The 15,171-nt window shown below is 44.9% G+C and overlaps 1 pseudogene; it reads right to left on the bottom strand.

Annotated features, from left to right (window-relative positions):
• Positions 1-13,756: 13,756 nt before the first annotated feature.
• On the bottom strand, positions 13,757-14,895 carry LOC131837248 (TOM1-like protein 1; annotated as a pseudogene).
• Positions 14,896-15,171: the final 276 nt, after the last annotated feature.

The raw sequence follows: 15,171 nt of genomic DNA, 5'->3' as shown, positions 1-15,171 counted from the left end.
CCACAGAAGCCTGCTTCTTCCTCTTCCCCTCTCCCTGCTTGTGTTCCCTCTCTCGCTGTGTCTCTCTCTGTCAAATAAATAAATAAAATCTTAAAAAAATACTTTTAATGTCACAAGTAATCAAATTATGCATTTTGAAACGAAGAAGTTGCAGTTTTTGCATATCAAACTCTTAGAGTTTATAAAGCATAATGTCCATTCTTGCTTGGGGTATAGGGAAATTTGCACTAAGGATGAGAAGGTTATATAACATTTCTGGTAAAAAAAAAATTGACATTGTGCATCAGAAAACGTTAAAATTGTTAGTAGCTTTAGATGCGGTAATCTCATTTAAAGTATTTATCTTAAGGAAATAATTAGGAATGTGGACAAAAATGTTTGAACAAACATACTATGGCATTAAAAATCATAAATCTTTAATGCTATAGGAAATTGCTCACGACAAAATTATAAGTAAAAAAAGAAATTCCACTTGATTAAGAGCAAATATATACATGCACATGGTTATCAAGAGAAAATACATTAACTCGTTAATAGTGATTATTTCTGATACTATAGATGATTTTATTTCTATCTTTAAACTTTCGTGAGTTCTCTGAAGTTCCTACAAAGCTTATATACTTCCTCTACACTTCAAAGAAAAAGAAGCATTAAGTGTTAAGAAAAGTTTCCTTCTCTTTGGATTCGGACAAGTTTGAAACAGATCTTCCTTATATGGGTACTCGGTGAATTACCAATACATCGATCTTTTCCTTCTTAGCTAAAAGAAGGGCCCTTGGCAAGGTAGTCAGAGAGGGAAAGCAGACCCAACCAGGCCTCTCTGTCCCCTGCGGACTTTGGCTTGTGGGCTCCTTCCTCCATAAAATAATGTGAAGTCATACTTTACGATTGCACTGGCATGTAGAGGAATATAATATACGCTTGTGGATTGTATTCATTTTTTCTTCCAACTTGAAAAGAACCTCAATTAAAACATTTTTGTGGGGGACGCCTGGGTGGCTCAGCGGGTTAAAGTCTCTGCCTTTGGCTCGGGTCATGATCCCAGGGTCCTGGGATGGAGCTCTGAGTCAGGCTCTCTGCTCTGTAGGAAGCCTGCTTCCTCCTCTCTCTCTGCCTGCCTCTCTGCCTATTTGTGATCTCTGTCTGTCAAATAAATAAATAAAATCTTTAAAAAAAATTTTTTTTGTGGGTTCCCCAAGGGATGGTGGCCCTGGGCACTGTGAAGTGTGTCCAGTGGAGGAACTGGCCCTAGAGCCCAGGTCGGGTGCACACAGGTGCAGGAGCTGGAAATGGGGGTGGGGAGGAAAGCCATATGGAAGAGTAGGTTCCTAAAAAAGCAGGTGGAACAATGCCATGTACTCTGCTGAGTGACTTTGAGCAGCTCAAGTTTGCCGTGTGTCCTTGTGAGAGCAACCCAAATTTCAGACTACTTGGGAGTCTGCTTCAACTCTGTTCTACATTGTGAATCACATTGCCAAGGCCTTCTTTGGGAAGGTGTGCTGGGATTCTACGTGAGTTTCTGTTTGGGGTAAGAGTGGTTAACAAGAGGCAGGTTGACTCCCAGATGTCTGACTAGGGCATCTGGCTCAGCGGCCGTGCCATTCTTCAGTGTAGGTCACGGGAGGAGGGAGATTTCCATTTGAGGGATGTTGAATTTTAGGTGACTTGGGACACACAGAAGGAGGTGAAAGTAAAGTCCTTGGGGATGTCCTAGAACTCACAAGGGAGCTGTGCGCTAGACGACAGGGCTGGAGCCATGGGCAGACGAGCGGTGGGTGATGATGGGAGCAAGGACGGATGATTGGGAGAAGACAGGTGGTGTAAGAACAGAATTCCCAGGATGTTTCCGGAGGAGGCAGCAGAGGGCACCTGGGAGCAGGAGAGAAGAAAATCTCAAGATGGTAATGTTGAACTCGGAGAAGATGCAGTTCTCCAAGGATGACGGGATTCACAGTTTCTTTTTTCTTTTTCTTTTTTTTAAGATTTTATTTATTTATTGGACAGAGAGAGAGAGAGAGAGAGGGGTCACAAGCAGGCAGAGCAGCAGGCAGAGAGAGAGGGGGAAGCAGGCTCCCTGCCGAGCAGAGAGCCCAATGCGGGACTGGATCCCAGGACCCTAAGATCATGACCTGAGCCAAAGGCAGAGGCTTAACCCACTGAGCCACCCAGGCGCCCTGGGATTCACAGTTTTAAAAGCCACAGGGAGGTTTAGCAGGATCAGGATTTAAAAAGTTAAGATGATTTAAGGGCCCCTGGGTGGCTTAGCTGGTTAAGCATCTGACTCTTGATCTCAGGGTTATGGGAAAGTAAAATTTAAAAAAAAAAAAAAGATGGTTTAAAAGTTAGGTGATTAATGGTGACATTGTTGGGAATGTTTGGTGCCGGACCAGAGTAAATTGGGTTCGAGTGTTACGTGGATAGAGAAATAAATATTACTCTTTGGGCTGCGAAAGGAAAGAAAAAATGAAGGTTGTGGTAGATATTACTATTATTAGTTTTTCATTTCATTTCATTTATTACATTCATTCATTTATTACATGCTTAGATATTGTGCAGGTATGAGCGTAATGGGTTGGATTGTGTTACCCAAAATGCATGTGTTGAAGTCTTAACCCCTCGTACGCCAGAAAGAGCCTATTTCCAAATAAGTCACGTTCTGGCGTACGAGGGGTTAAGACTTCAACACATGCATTTTGGGTAACGCAATCCAACCCATTATGTTCATACCTGCACAATATATAATTTGGAAATAGGCTCTTTGAAGATGTAATTAGTTAAGATGAGGGCACCCTGAAGTGGAGTGGGCCCCTGATCCGAGGAGACGGGTGTCTTTATGGAAAAGGAAAATTGGGACACAGATCGGCAGACAGGGAGAATGCCATATGAACCTGAAGCCAGTGTTCGGGTGATATATTTACAACTCGGGGGATGCCAAGATTGACGGAAAGCCCTAGAAGCTGGGAGAGAGGCGGGGGCAGATTCTTCCCCAGTACCTTCAGAGGGTCTGTCTGTGGTCCTGGCACAGCTTGATTTTCCATTTCCAGCCTCTAGACCTGGGAGCAGGTACATTTTTGTTGTTTAAGCTGCTCTGTGGTACTTTGTTATGGAAGCTGTAGGAGAGAGACAGACAGGCAGGCAGACAGACACACAGAGAGACACCTGCATAAATCCCAGCTCTCAGGATCTGGCTAAATGGTATTGTAAGTGCAGCGTTCTGCTTAGCGACCATAGTGGGAAATGTGTTACAGAAGACACAGGAAGGCCTCCAGGCCAGACTAGGGAACAGGAAGAGGGCCATGTCCAGTTTTTGGTTGTCTCTCTCCTATCCAGAAGTCATTTTTACATACTGCCTGCTGGAGGCAAAAATCATTGTGAGTTTTCTTTTTAATTGATCACTTCTCTATTACATAAATTCAATAAAATCTCACATCACACAGCATAATTCATAGTGCTCTCAGAGATAACAGTTACAGTAACTTGGTCATATAAATCTTGGTAGTATTGACAGGAAGTGTTTATATAGATATTTTCAAACACCCCGACTTGAGCAGAAAAGTGGGAGTGAGTAAGTAACAAATTGCACTCAACAATATCTTAACAGATTGATTTCCACTAAAATGAAAATGAAAAAAGATTCCCATCTTGGCTGAATATTAATTCTTACGCTCTTTCTAGAGAGCCAGATTAATCTTTAGGGTGAAGTTCATAAGTCAGCCGAAGTAAAACTACTGTGCATCAAGAAGAAGAGCTAGGAATTTATTCAATGAATGCAACTGCTATTTAATTCTAACATGATCTTCACTTTTTATTTATTTTTTAATATTTTATTTATTTATTTGACAGCGAGAGATCACAAGTAGGCAGAGAGACAGACAGAGGGGGGAGGCAGGCTCCCTGCTGAGCAGAGAGCCCGATGCGGGGCTCGATCCCAGGACCCTGAGACCATGACCTGAGCCCAAGGCAGAGGCTTAACCCACTGAGCCACCCAGGCGCCCCCATTTATTTATTTTTGGGGAGCAAATGAGTTGTTGGACAATTGCTACCTTATTTGCTTTGTAAATGACTTTTGATAATGTTGATGGTACTAAAAGGATAGAAATAATGTGTCAAACAGGAGAAGGGCTCTTTTGTGTTTATGGATCGCCTAGGAAAAGCTGCGTATGGGAAGAGGGAACATTCAGTGGTGGAGTATGAGGTGAAGAGGGCAAAATAGGGGCTGTAAACAGACGGGTTGCAACTTGCTAATTTGCGTGGCTTTGGGCAGTCACTCAACCTCTCTGGGCTTCAGTTTCCACATCTCTAACATAGTGTCAGTCAGACCTAATTCACTGTTGCAGGCCAGAGCGTCTAGCAGACTTTCCGGGCAGCGTAAAGACACCACCGAGATTAGCGCATCTCTTTTATACTAGAACTTACCTTGGAGGCAGTGTGATAAGGTCATGAAACGGGAGTTTTGGAATAGGCTTCTTTGGATACAAATTTCAGCTTCTCCTCAGTGTGTGGTTGAATTTGATCAAGTTACTGAAGTCCTCTGAGCTGCTTTTTCTTCATCTTAATTCTCTTTATTTTATAGAGTTGTATATGGATTAAATGAAGTAACATGAGAGATACCATCTGACACGGACGCTCAGGGTAGCTGCTGGCCTACTTGGCATTTTCCCGTAAATTACAAAACATCAACCCCTTCCTCAAATGGCTTCACTTCTACCTATTAAGAGAATTTTCCTAATATACTAATGATGAGGACAAAGAACACTTAGCTGTTTATATTAGCTTGCTAGAGCTGGCAAACAAAACGCCACAAGCTGGGTGGTTTAAATAACAGAAATTAATTTCTTATAGATCTCGACTCTGGAAGGTCAAGATCAAGGGGCTGGCAGGGTTGGTTTCTCCTGAGGCCTCTCTTCCTGGCTTGCAGATGGCCACCTTCTCCCTGTCCTCACATGGCCTTTTCTCTGTGCACACATCAGTGGTGTCTCTTCCTCCTCTTGTAAGGACACCAGTCCTATGGATTAGGACCCACCCTTACGATTTCATTTTTACTATAATTGTGCCCCCGTCAAATGCATATGTTGAAGCCCTAACCCCCCGTGTGACTCTGGACATATGGCTTCAGCATATGCATTTGAAAGGGACACAGAGAATTGTTGTAATATAGGAGTTTGTGGTATCTGCACTTTGAATGTGATGGCTTTGGGCCGTGCTGCAGAGCCTTACACAAGTCTGGCACATAACAGGGTCCGGTTTCCTGTGTATTTCCTCCTCTTCCCTCTTCTTCCCGGCTCTATTTTCCTTTCTTCCTTCCAGGCAGGACGCCTCCACTGGTAGATCTTACAGTCTCTCGTGGGCTGTCTCTTCATCCTGAATGGAGCTGCTATGACCCAGAATGTGGAGTCTCCAGAGGGAGCGAAAATTGTCTAGACCGTTCCTGATTAGTAACTTGACTTTTCTGGCCCCCACATAGACACAGGGTCCAGGGTGACATTTCCACCCTGTGTTTTCCTTTATCTCACTACTTCTTTATTTCTTCAAGCTGATTTCCTCAGCAGGGAAAGGTGGTAGATTCTAGGCTGGCAGGAGCCAAATGAGGAAAGAGTTGGGGGAAGAAGAGAGGCTGCAGGATAAGGTGCTAAAGATCCTGCCCTTTCATGTTTGTTCCTCTACTCCCACTCAGTGCATGGAGGCTTGTCCATGGCCAGAGGTCTTTCTGGTCATGCCAATGCTTGGCATTGTTGAAGATGACAGCATTTAACAGTTGACCCATCCAGTACCCAAGCCAGTGGCTTTCATCAGCATTCCATTCCATGTAAGCACGAGTCATCGTCAAACACTCCACCATTTCTAGAATGTTCCACGCATCACTTTCTTCCCCTAAAATCTCCTGTGCTTGTGGTTGTCTTGCCAGGTTCCCTGCTGTAACAGTGCTTTGTGTTGCTGAGACCCCAGGTATGCGGCTCGAACTCCTCTCTCTGTAGCTTACAGTTCCTTCTTGCCCTTTCTTTGCTCATGGCCCCACTTAGATTCCGCGATCATTGCAATCAGTGCAAAAGAATTGAAAAAATTCTTTCATTTTCGGGTCCCGTTTATCTGGCAAAGTTCTGACCTCGACCCCAAGCACGTCCCTTCTCCGAACTGGCGCCTGAGCCCCTGGGCATTGCCACATTGTCTGTGTAGCCGTCCTACCTCAGCCTCGAAATACACTTGCTTCCCACTCTCCCACTGACCATTTGATGACTTGTTTGGTATTTCCCACCTCCCTCCCCTTCCTCATTTCTCCCAACTAGCTTGCATCTGATGAGGCTTGTCTTCCTTGGGACATAGAAGCAATTACGTAGGGATGCCTTTGTCTTGCCATCGCCCTCTCTGTGTCTGCGTCCGTCCCCTTGTCCTCTCTCCCCATCACGCCCTCCCGGCACGGGTTACCTTTGTGCCTTCTCCTCTTCCTCCCCCTCCCTCTCCCCACTTTCTGCTGGGTCACACAGGCTCCTCCTTCTCAGGCTCCTCCCTTCACCCCACCTTTTTCTTGTAATTGCTCCATTTCTCTGCTTCTCATCACTGTCGGGCTTCTCAAAAGAGCTGCCTGTCTCTTGTCTTCATATCTCCACCAAAAATATGCCTATCATTTTTGTTGATCGCCCAGTATGATGGACCCTCTTCAGTCCTCACTTTATTTGGCTCAGGAACGGCAGCCAACAGAGTTGAAAACCCCCTCCTCTTTTACCCTGGGGCACCAGTCTCTTCTCATTCTATATCTAACCCCTACAACCTTCCCCTCTATTCTACCTGTGAGTACCTGATTGTCTCGGGAATTGGTCCTAGGTCCCCCCTTTCCTCCACACTTCACTTTTGGGCATCCTCTCCATTTGCATGTTTTTAAATAGCTTCGGTGTCATGATGATTCCAGCTGAAGCCTCTCTTCTGAGCTTTAGAAGCAGTGGCATATCTGACATGTCCGCTTGGATGTTTTCCAAGTGTCTCCGTAATGACATGTCTGAACTTCTTAAGAGTCCCTCCCCAAGAAGAATAAATAAAACAAGATGGGATTGGGAGGGAGACAAACCATAAGTGACTGTTAATCTCACAAAACAAACTGAGGGTTGGGGGGGGGCGGTGTTGGGAGAAGGGGTGTGGGGTTATGGACATTGAGAAGGGTATGTGCTATGGTGAGTGCTGTGAAGTGTGTAAACCTGGCGATTCACAGACCTGTACCCCTGGGGATAAAAATATATTACATGTTTATAAAAAATTAAAAATTAAAAAAAAAGAGTCCCTCCCCAAAACATGTATCGCAGAGCGTGTACCATAGTAAACGGTTATCACTCAGTAGCCTACCCTGGAAACCTGGGAGTCCTTCTTGATTTCTTTCTCTCCCCTACTTCTCACATCTAATCCATCACCTCAGATTTTGATTTTACTTCCAAAATGGTGTTCCAGTAGGTCTTCATCTCCATTTCCACTGCCATAAGCCCAATGGAATGGACACATCAGTCCTCCCCCCACAGCCCTGGATCACTGCTCTAACCTGTCTTCCCCATTCTGTGCTCGCAGCCCAGCAGGCCACTTTCCAACCACAGCACAGCAGACGCCATACCTAGGCAAGTCATCCTGTTGTTCCCCTGATGGAGAAATAAGTTTCTATTATTTATAAGCCATCCAGTCTGTGATATTTTTATTATCATCTCCCCAGCAGACTAAGGTACCTTTCTTGGCATTGCTGTACCTGTGGTCCCCTCTGTCTGGTATTACCTCCCCTTCCATCTGTTTTTTTCCCCCCAACTTTGAAGTCTCTTTTTAAATGTCACCCTCTCCTTGTCAAGAGGGTCCTGCTCACCCTCTGTCAAGTGTGTTCTTTTCCTTCACACATTTATCACAGTTAGAATTTCATATTTATTTGTCCACTTGATGTTCAGCCGGGTTCTCCCACCAGACGGTCAGCCTGATGAAGGCAGGGACTGTGTCAGTTTCTCCTCCAGCATAAGCCTGGCACTCAGCCTCATGCGTGGCACCTTATAGACACATTTGCTGATGTTGTGGTTGAAGGAAGCAGCTGCGAGGTTTTTGGTAAAGTCCGTATCCCCAACTTAAAACTTCTTCACCTACATTCCCTGAAGTTTCACTCTAGGATTTATAAAATGATTATAAGAAACATTATGAAAAAAAAAAAAAAAAAGAAACATTATGAGTCATTATGGTTCTTAAAACTACATGTTTCCATTTTATTATTATTTTTTTTAAAGATTCTATTTATTTTATTTATTTGAGAGAGAGACAGTGAGAGAGAACATGAGCGAGGAGAAGGTCAGAGAGAGAAGCAGACTCCCCCGTGGAGCTGGGAGCCTGATGCGGTACTCAATCCCAGGACTCCGGGATCATGACCTGAGCCGAGGGCAGTCGTCCAACCAACTGAGCCACACAGGCGTCCCCATGTTTCCATTTTAATTAGCATCTCTTAATTCCCTGCTAAGAAAGGTTGAGGAAATTAACACCCCCACTTCCACTTTCCTTCCCTGCCTCCTGTTTTCGTTGTATTGTTTTATTGTATTTTGGCCAAGTTTGTAACATCTATACGTGTTTTGTATCTCTGGTTCTCTTGGTTACTTAATCTTAGTTTTCTGTTGAAATGGATTATTGTTCACCATCTGTCTCATTTTAGGTTCTTGGTTTTAAACAGTGAAATTCAACTTTGGTTCACGTAAGCAGAAGAAGGAATTGGTCAGATGGATGTCGAGTGCCTCACAGGTGGGAAGACTAGAGGGAATCCTGGCTAGAAGTTGGGTAGGAACCAAGGGACACAGAGCGATGAGAAAACCCAGCCCAGGTCCTGCCACGTGAGCGGCTGGTTAGGAAGCATCTCTGGGCTCCCCTGCCAGACCCCCTCTCCCTCCTTTTATTCCTCCTTTCCCTCCTTCTTTCCATGCATTTCTTCCTTCTCTTTTGCTTCCTGTGTTTGAATAGAGTCTTGTCCTCCCATTTCATCTTGTTTATCCTTCATTGGAGAAGCTTTTCCAAAATGTTTATCTGTCTTCATGTGTAGTGAATGAACTCCCCTTGCCTCTTCTACTGGATCTGAAACTCCACCATTTCCCACTCCCAGTTATTTGAAGGCTAGATATTTAGTTTTTTCAGCCCTGGTTTTTTTTTTTTTTCTTCCTTTTTGTACCCTCGGGAATGGGGAAAACGTAGTTGAAGCTGTGGGAAATCTTTACTGGAAGACCCATCTTCTGTTCTGTAATCTGATTTTGTCTAACGTAGTCTATGAGAATTCACTTGAGGTACTGAGGGTAGATTATATTTCAATGTGCTGGGGTCCCTATGCTCCAGATTATTTACTCTTCCCTCTCCCCCACCAACCCCATCCAAGACCCTAGAGTCCCTGAAGGGCCCTGAAGCCTTCCTTTCTGGTAAAGAAAATGGGCCATGGGTGTCTCTTATCTCATCCATCCCTTCTTAGGGGCCATTTCTGTTTTCTGCCAACTGGAGGATGAGATATATAAAGATATACCCTCAATTCATTTCCGTTCTGATTTGGAATAAAGTAGTTATAGTGTAGGACTTTTTTGACTCCCTGATCCCACATCCGGTGGGCTGGAGGTGGTTGGTGGCGGATGGCTGGAGGGCATGGACGTTGAAGATCATATTCAGGAGCTGTGTGAGTCCGGAAACTTCTGCTTCGTTCCTTAGCTGCCCCTTCCCTCATTTGATATTAGTGAAATGTCTGCTAATTGCTTGACTCGAAGCATCAGAGGAAGGAGAGGCTCAGTTTATCTTCATTGGTCTCAGCATCCTGGTAATAAGCCTCTATTTGCTTAATCTGGTTCAAGTTGAATTTCTGTCATTTGTGCACTGAGTGGTACTAACGGATGCAATGCCATAGATGCAGGAGGCAGCCTTTTCCAGTGAAAACGAGGGGCCCAGCTTGTTTCTTATTAACCCCCATACCCTGTCTGCACAGAGGTGGGTCAGAGGGGGCCTGCGATCAGAAGCATCTTTTTCTTCAAGAGCAACATTGAATTATCTGCTAAATTGCTCATTTTTCAGTCTCATGAAACAATAATCTTAAGCATAAACAGACCCAGTTCAGACTGGATAATGTTGAGAGCAGCATGATGGGTAATATTATGCATCAACTTGGCTAGGGCCAAATACGTGGTCATTTACCACCCTAGATGTTGCTGTGAAGGTATTATTTATTTATTTATTCATTTTAAAGATTTTCTTTATTCATTTGAGAGAGAGACACACACACACAGAGTACAAGCAGGGGGAGAGACAGAGGGTGAGGGAGAAGCAGACTCCCTGCTGAGTAGGGAGCCTGATGCAGGACTCGATTCCAGGACCCGGAGATCATGACCTGAGCCGAAGGCAGACACTTAACCATCTGAGCCTCCCTGGACCCCTTTTGAGGGTATTTTTTAGAGGTGATTAACATTTAAGTCAGTAAACTTTGAGTAAAACAGGTCACACTCCATAACGGGCCTCATGGAATCAGCTGAAGACCTTCAGATAAAAAGACAGAGGTCCCGCCAGGAAGGGGGACTTCTGTCTGCAGACTGCCTTCAGACTCAAGCTGTAAGATCAACCCTTCCCTAGCCTGCTAGCCTGACCTACAGATTTCAGGATTTGGGATTTGCCAACCTCCATAAATATGTGAGCCGCCTCCTTAAAATCTCTCTTCTCTACACCGCCCCCCCCCCCCACAGTTACACTCTACTGGTTCTGTTTCTCTGGAGGACCCTAATTAGTACAAGTAGGAATCACAACTACCACAGTCACCACAGATTTTGAATATGTCTCCTAAGGGGCAGCTCATTTTGCCTGTGGCTGACTCCTGTAGGATCTGCCAAGATGAATCTGCTGCCAAGGGAGGAGGCAAACTGGGTTCAGGCTGCCAGGTTTCAATCCCCAGCTCCACTGCTTACTTGCTGTGTGACACGCACAATTCCTGGAGCCTCCACGTGCCTCAGTTTCCTCATTTGTAAAAGGGAACAGATGCTCAGATTATGTGAAGAGAAATTTGGATAACAGATGCAAAGGATTTAGAACAGTTTCTGATACACAGAAACTCTTCAATAGATTTTGACGAATCTTACAGATCTGCTGGAGTCCCCAACGGGAGCCTGGGCTGGGCCCTACAGCACCTGCGCTGTATGCTGGGTACCACCACCGGCGGGGGTCGGTAGCACCCGATGATCAAGCGCTGTCATATTTCTACTATGTGAAATACACCAAGAAGAGGAAATACACCTCCTAAGCAACCGCATTATCAGCTCAGGTCAGGTTTTACCACCAAATGGGATAGGGCAGAAAATTGGTTTCCTGAGCTTTTTTGCATTTTAGATCCTTAAGGAGGGGACCGTGGAATCCACCTCCTTTGACAATGTCCCCACAGGACCCCGAAAACCAGGTGGCTCGCAGGGAGAGCTCTTCCTAGAGCGGTGGAGCATATCGTCATACAAGGGGGAAGCATCCTTGATAAAGATCTATTTTTCAGATGCAAGCAGGCAATGACAGCGTTGCTTCTGGAGACCTCTCCTGGTGCACAGGCGCCACGCCATGCCCTCGGGGGCGAGAACATTCTTGTCTTTTCCCTGTGCTGTTTGTCATAGCGGAGAGCAGAGCGTGCCTCCACTTCACACTCCGCCCCCCTGTCTGTGACACCTACGGCTAGACCGAGCCCCACCTCGCAGTGTGCGGGCAGGAAGCCGGGGGCCACAGGCTCCCGCTGGAATGCGAGGTACTGGAATCCTAGTCCTTTATCCATTCAATGGAGATCTTTCGAGCACTTATTCCGTGCCAGATACCAGAAGCTCTCTCTGTGGAGCGCTCTGTGGTCTATAATGTGCGTTTACATTCGTTGTCTCTCATGGAAACCCTTCGAGGAAGATGGAGTCTGTACCCTGAGCCTCAACCCTCGTGGAGAAGCGGAGTCTGGGGAGGTTTAAATGTGGCTTTAAGGCACCGAGACATAAACCCAGTTCTTTACTTACTGTTACACCAGGAGTAAGGGAAGTTTCTCCTTCATGAACATGGGCTGGAACTACATTTTTTGGGGTGTGTTGTTTTGTTTCAGTGGTAATTTGTCATCATGATTTGTGACATAAACAAACGCACAATTTATTCTGGATGTTTGTACCAAATAGAAATATCAAATTGCAGGAAAAAGGGGGGAAAGAAAGGAACATTTGGTCTTATAAAGAATAACAGAATCGCAAAGAGTCAAAAGCAACCTGGTACAGTGTTCAGTGGCCTCTTCAGGGTGCCCGACATATGATTAAACTACAATCATCAAAGCTTTTACAAGTGATTATTCTAAACAAGAACATTTATATAAAAAGAAGGACAAATTGACTTTTTTTCTTCTGAGGTTTTTTCCAAGTTGAAGTTAGTTAACATACAGTGTAGTGTTGGTTTCAGGAGTAGGATTTAGTGATTCGTCACTGACAGTAACTTCGGTGCTCATCCCAACAAGTGTCCTCCATACTGCCCGGCACCCACTTAGCCTTTCCCCCTGCCCCCCTGCCCCTCCAGGAACCCTCAGTTTGTTCTCGGGAGGTAAGAGTCTCTTATGGTTTGCCTCCCTCTCGTTTTTTAACTTATTTTATTTTTTCCTTCCCTCCCCCTGTGTTCATCTGTTAAGAAGTACAAATTGACTTTTACATTCTACTTTAGTTAAATGAAGGCACTCCATAATCTTATTTTTTTTTTAAAGATTTTATTTATTGATTTGACAGAGACACAGTGAGAGGGTACACAAGCAGGGGGAGTGGGAGAGGGAGGAACAGGCTACCTGCTGAGCAGGGAGCCTGATGCGGGGGCTCGACCCCAGCACCCTGGGATCATGACCTGAGCCGAAGGCAGACGCTTATTGACTGAGCCACCCAGGCGCCCCCTTGTCTTATTATTTTGTAATAAAGTAATCTTTATCTATTCCTCTCACAGCTGTGTGAAGTCTTCTCTTCTAAATGGAGGAAGGCCTGTGAACCATAAATGCTCTAACTAAATTGGTTGGCATTAGTACAATGAATTTTTCTTCTGCTGAAGTTTTAAGTGAGTGTATGTTAAACCGAGGTCTTTTTTTTTTTTTTTAAAGATTTTATTTATTTATTTGTCAGAGAGAGAGAGAGAGAGCGAGCACAGGCAGACAGAGTGGAAGGCAGAGTCAGAGGGAGAAGCAGGCTCCCTGCGGAGCAAGGAGCCCGATGTGGGACTCGGTCCCAGGACGCTGGGATCATGACCTGAGCCGAAGGCAGCTGCTTAACCAACTGAGCTACCCAGGCGTCCCAAACCGAGGTCTTTTGAGATAAGGTGGTGCTGTGCTCAGCAGCCGTTAATGTCACTCTGGAACGGCTCCTTTTCTGTTAAACTTCATTACTGCAGAAGAGAAATGGTCCACCATGGTTTTCATGCACAGGTAGGTTTTGAATTCTGAGCTTCAGAGCTGCCCAAGATGTATAATTTTTTCCAAAAAGATTTTATTTATTAATTTGAGAGAGGGAGAGAGAGAGTGTGCACGAGTGGGTGAAGGGCAGAGAGAGAAGCAAACTCCCTACTGATCAGGGAGCACCATGTGGGGCTCAATCCCGGGATGCTGGGATCATGACCTGAGCCACAGGCAGATGCTTAAACCATGGTGACATCCAGACCCGCCACGGTCTACCTTTTAGAGAATTGGCGTCTCTTATGTAGCTAACATGCCTGTCGTCCACTTTCACCTCGACGGTCACTGTGACTTAGAGCTCTTTTGTTGTGATAAACATCAGTTTTTTAAATACATAACTTCTGTAGTGACAGCAGAAGCTAAGGGATCAAACTCTATTACCTCGTAGTAATTGGGTGGCTGGAGATGATTCTTTGTCATTGTTGAGTGATTACGGGGCAAGGATGACAGTCTCTGACTTGACAGTGTTTCTGGAATGGTCTGTAGACTAACTGGCTACAGTAGGAGCATTGCATTTGAATGTTCTGGAACACTCTCATATGTAGGACTTCAGGTGAGGTTTTGCCTGGTCGTTTGAGTAAACAGCGGGTGTTTCTATGTTTATCAGAGCTAACAAATCCATCTGTGGATGAAGACTTGGTTTCTAGTTGTTTGTTATAGCAGGACTTTAAGTCTGAAAGCTGAGCATTCATAGGGCCGAGCTCTCCCAGAGTGGCCCCATGCACTGAAGGGCTGGGACTTAGGTCAAGGAGGTCACAGGATGGGACAGGAAGTTCACTGGTGCTACTGGCATCTTCCCTCTGGTTCTTATTTTGGTCCAAAATCCTTTCTTGTTTTCGAGTAAAGCTCTCATCCAAGGATAGCATGATTGAAATCCTCGTTCTCTTGAATTAGCGCAACAGTTACATCTTTATCCTCTATTACCATGAGCAGATCCACGATCCTGACCTGCGTTTCCTGACCCATCCTACAAAGTTTCTGCAGTAGCTTTACGTCTTCATGGTTTTCAGACTCAGAAATTCAGGGACTCTGCTTCAGGATGGTGGGCAGCACCCTCACATTCATTTTCACCGTATCCAATTTACTGTGCAATTGTCCGATCTGGTTTGGGGCCAATGTAATAGTAGAGCTCTGGAGAACAATTTCAAAAAGAAAAGCTGGTACAGTAAGAGTCAGTGAGACCCGAGCAATCTCTCATCTTGCTGATTCAGCCTCAGCATCTGAGGAGGAAATGGAATACCTTTCTTAAGAAGGTCAAGGTACACTTCTTCCATGTTACTGACATCCATACCTCCTGGGAAACACTGTGACCAAATCTTAATGAAATGTAAGATTCTACTCTGAATGTCTAATGGCAAAATGTATCTAGGATTCAGCAGCTTAACTAGATTATCTTTAATGAATTCCTTCTTCATGATCAGAGAGTGGAAATTTGGGCCACAGTCCAGCATGCCCATGTCAATAAGTGACAAAGGAAGTTGGGTTTCTCTATGATTATAGCTTTTTGGAAATCCTTTACTTCAGAGCTTTCCTTGCATCTTTTTGCCCACCATGGGCAGTGTGATTTATGTCACACATGTGCGTGAACTTGCCTCAGTCTTCAGTCTGCTAATGTATGTAGCCTTTTTGTATCTTAGGGTGTTCTGTCCATCATCTGTAGGTTACAGATATGGCATTGTTTCAGAGGTAGGCTTCTGTTTGTCTTATAGTTGGCGTCAGTCAACACAGATGGT

This window comes from Mustela lutreola, chromosome 1, assembly GCF_030435805.1.
Source record: "Mustela lutreola isolate mMusLut2 chromosome 1, mMusLut2.pri, whole genome shotgun sequence".
Lineage (NCBI taxonomy): Eukaryota > Metazoa > Chordata > Mammalia > Carnivora > Mustelidae > Mustela > Mustela lutreola.
Note: the sequence above shows the minus strand (reverse complement) of the source record. Positions and strands in the feature narration are given on the sequence as shown.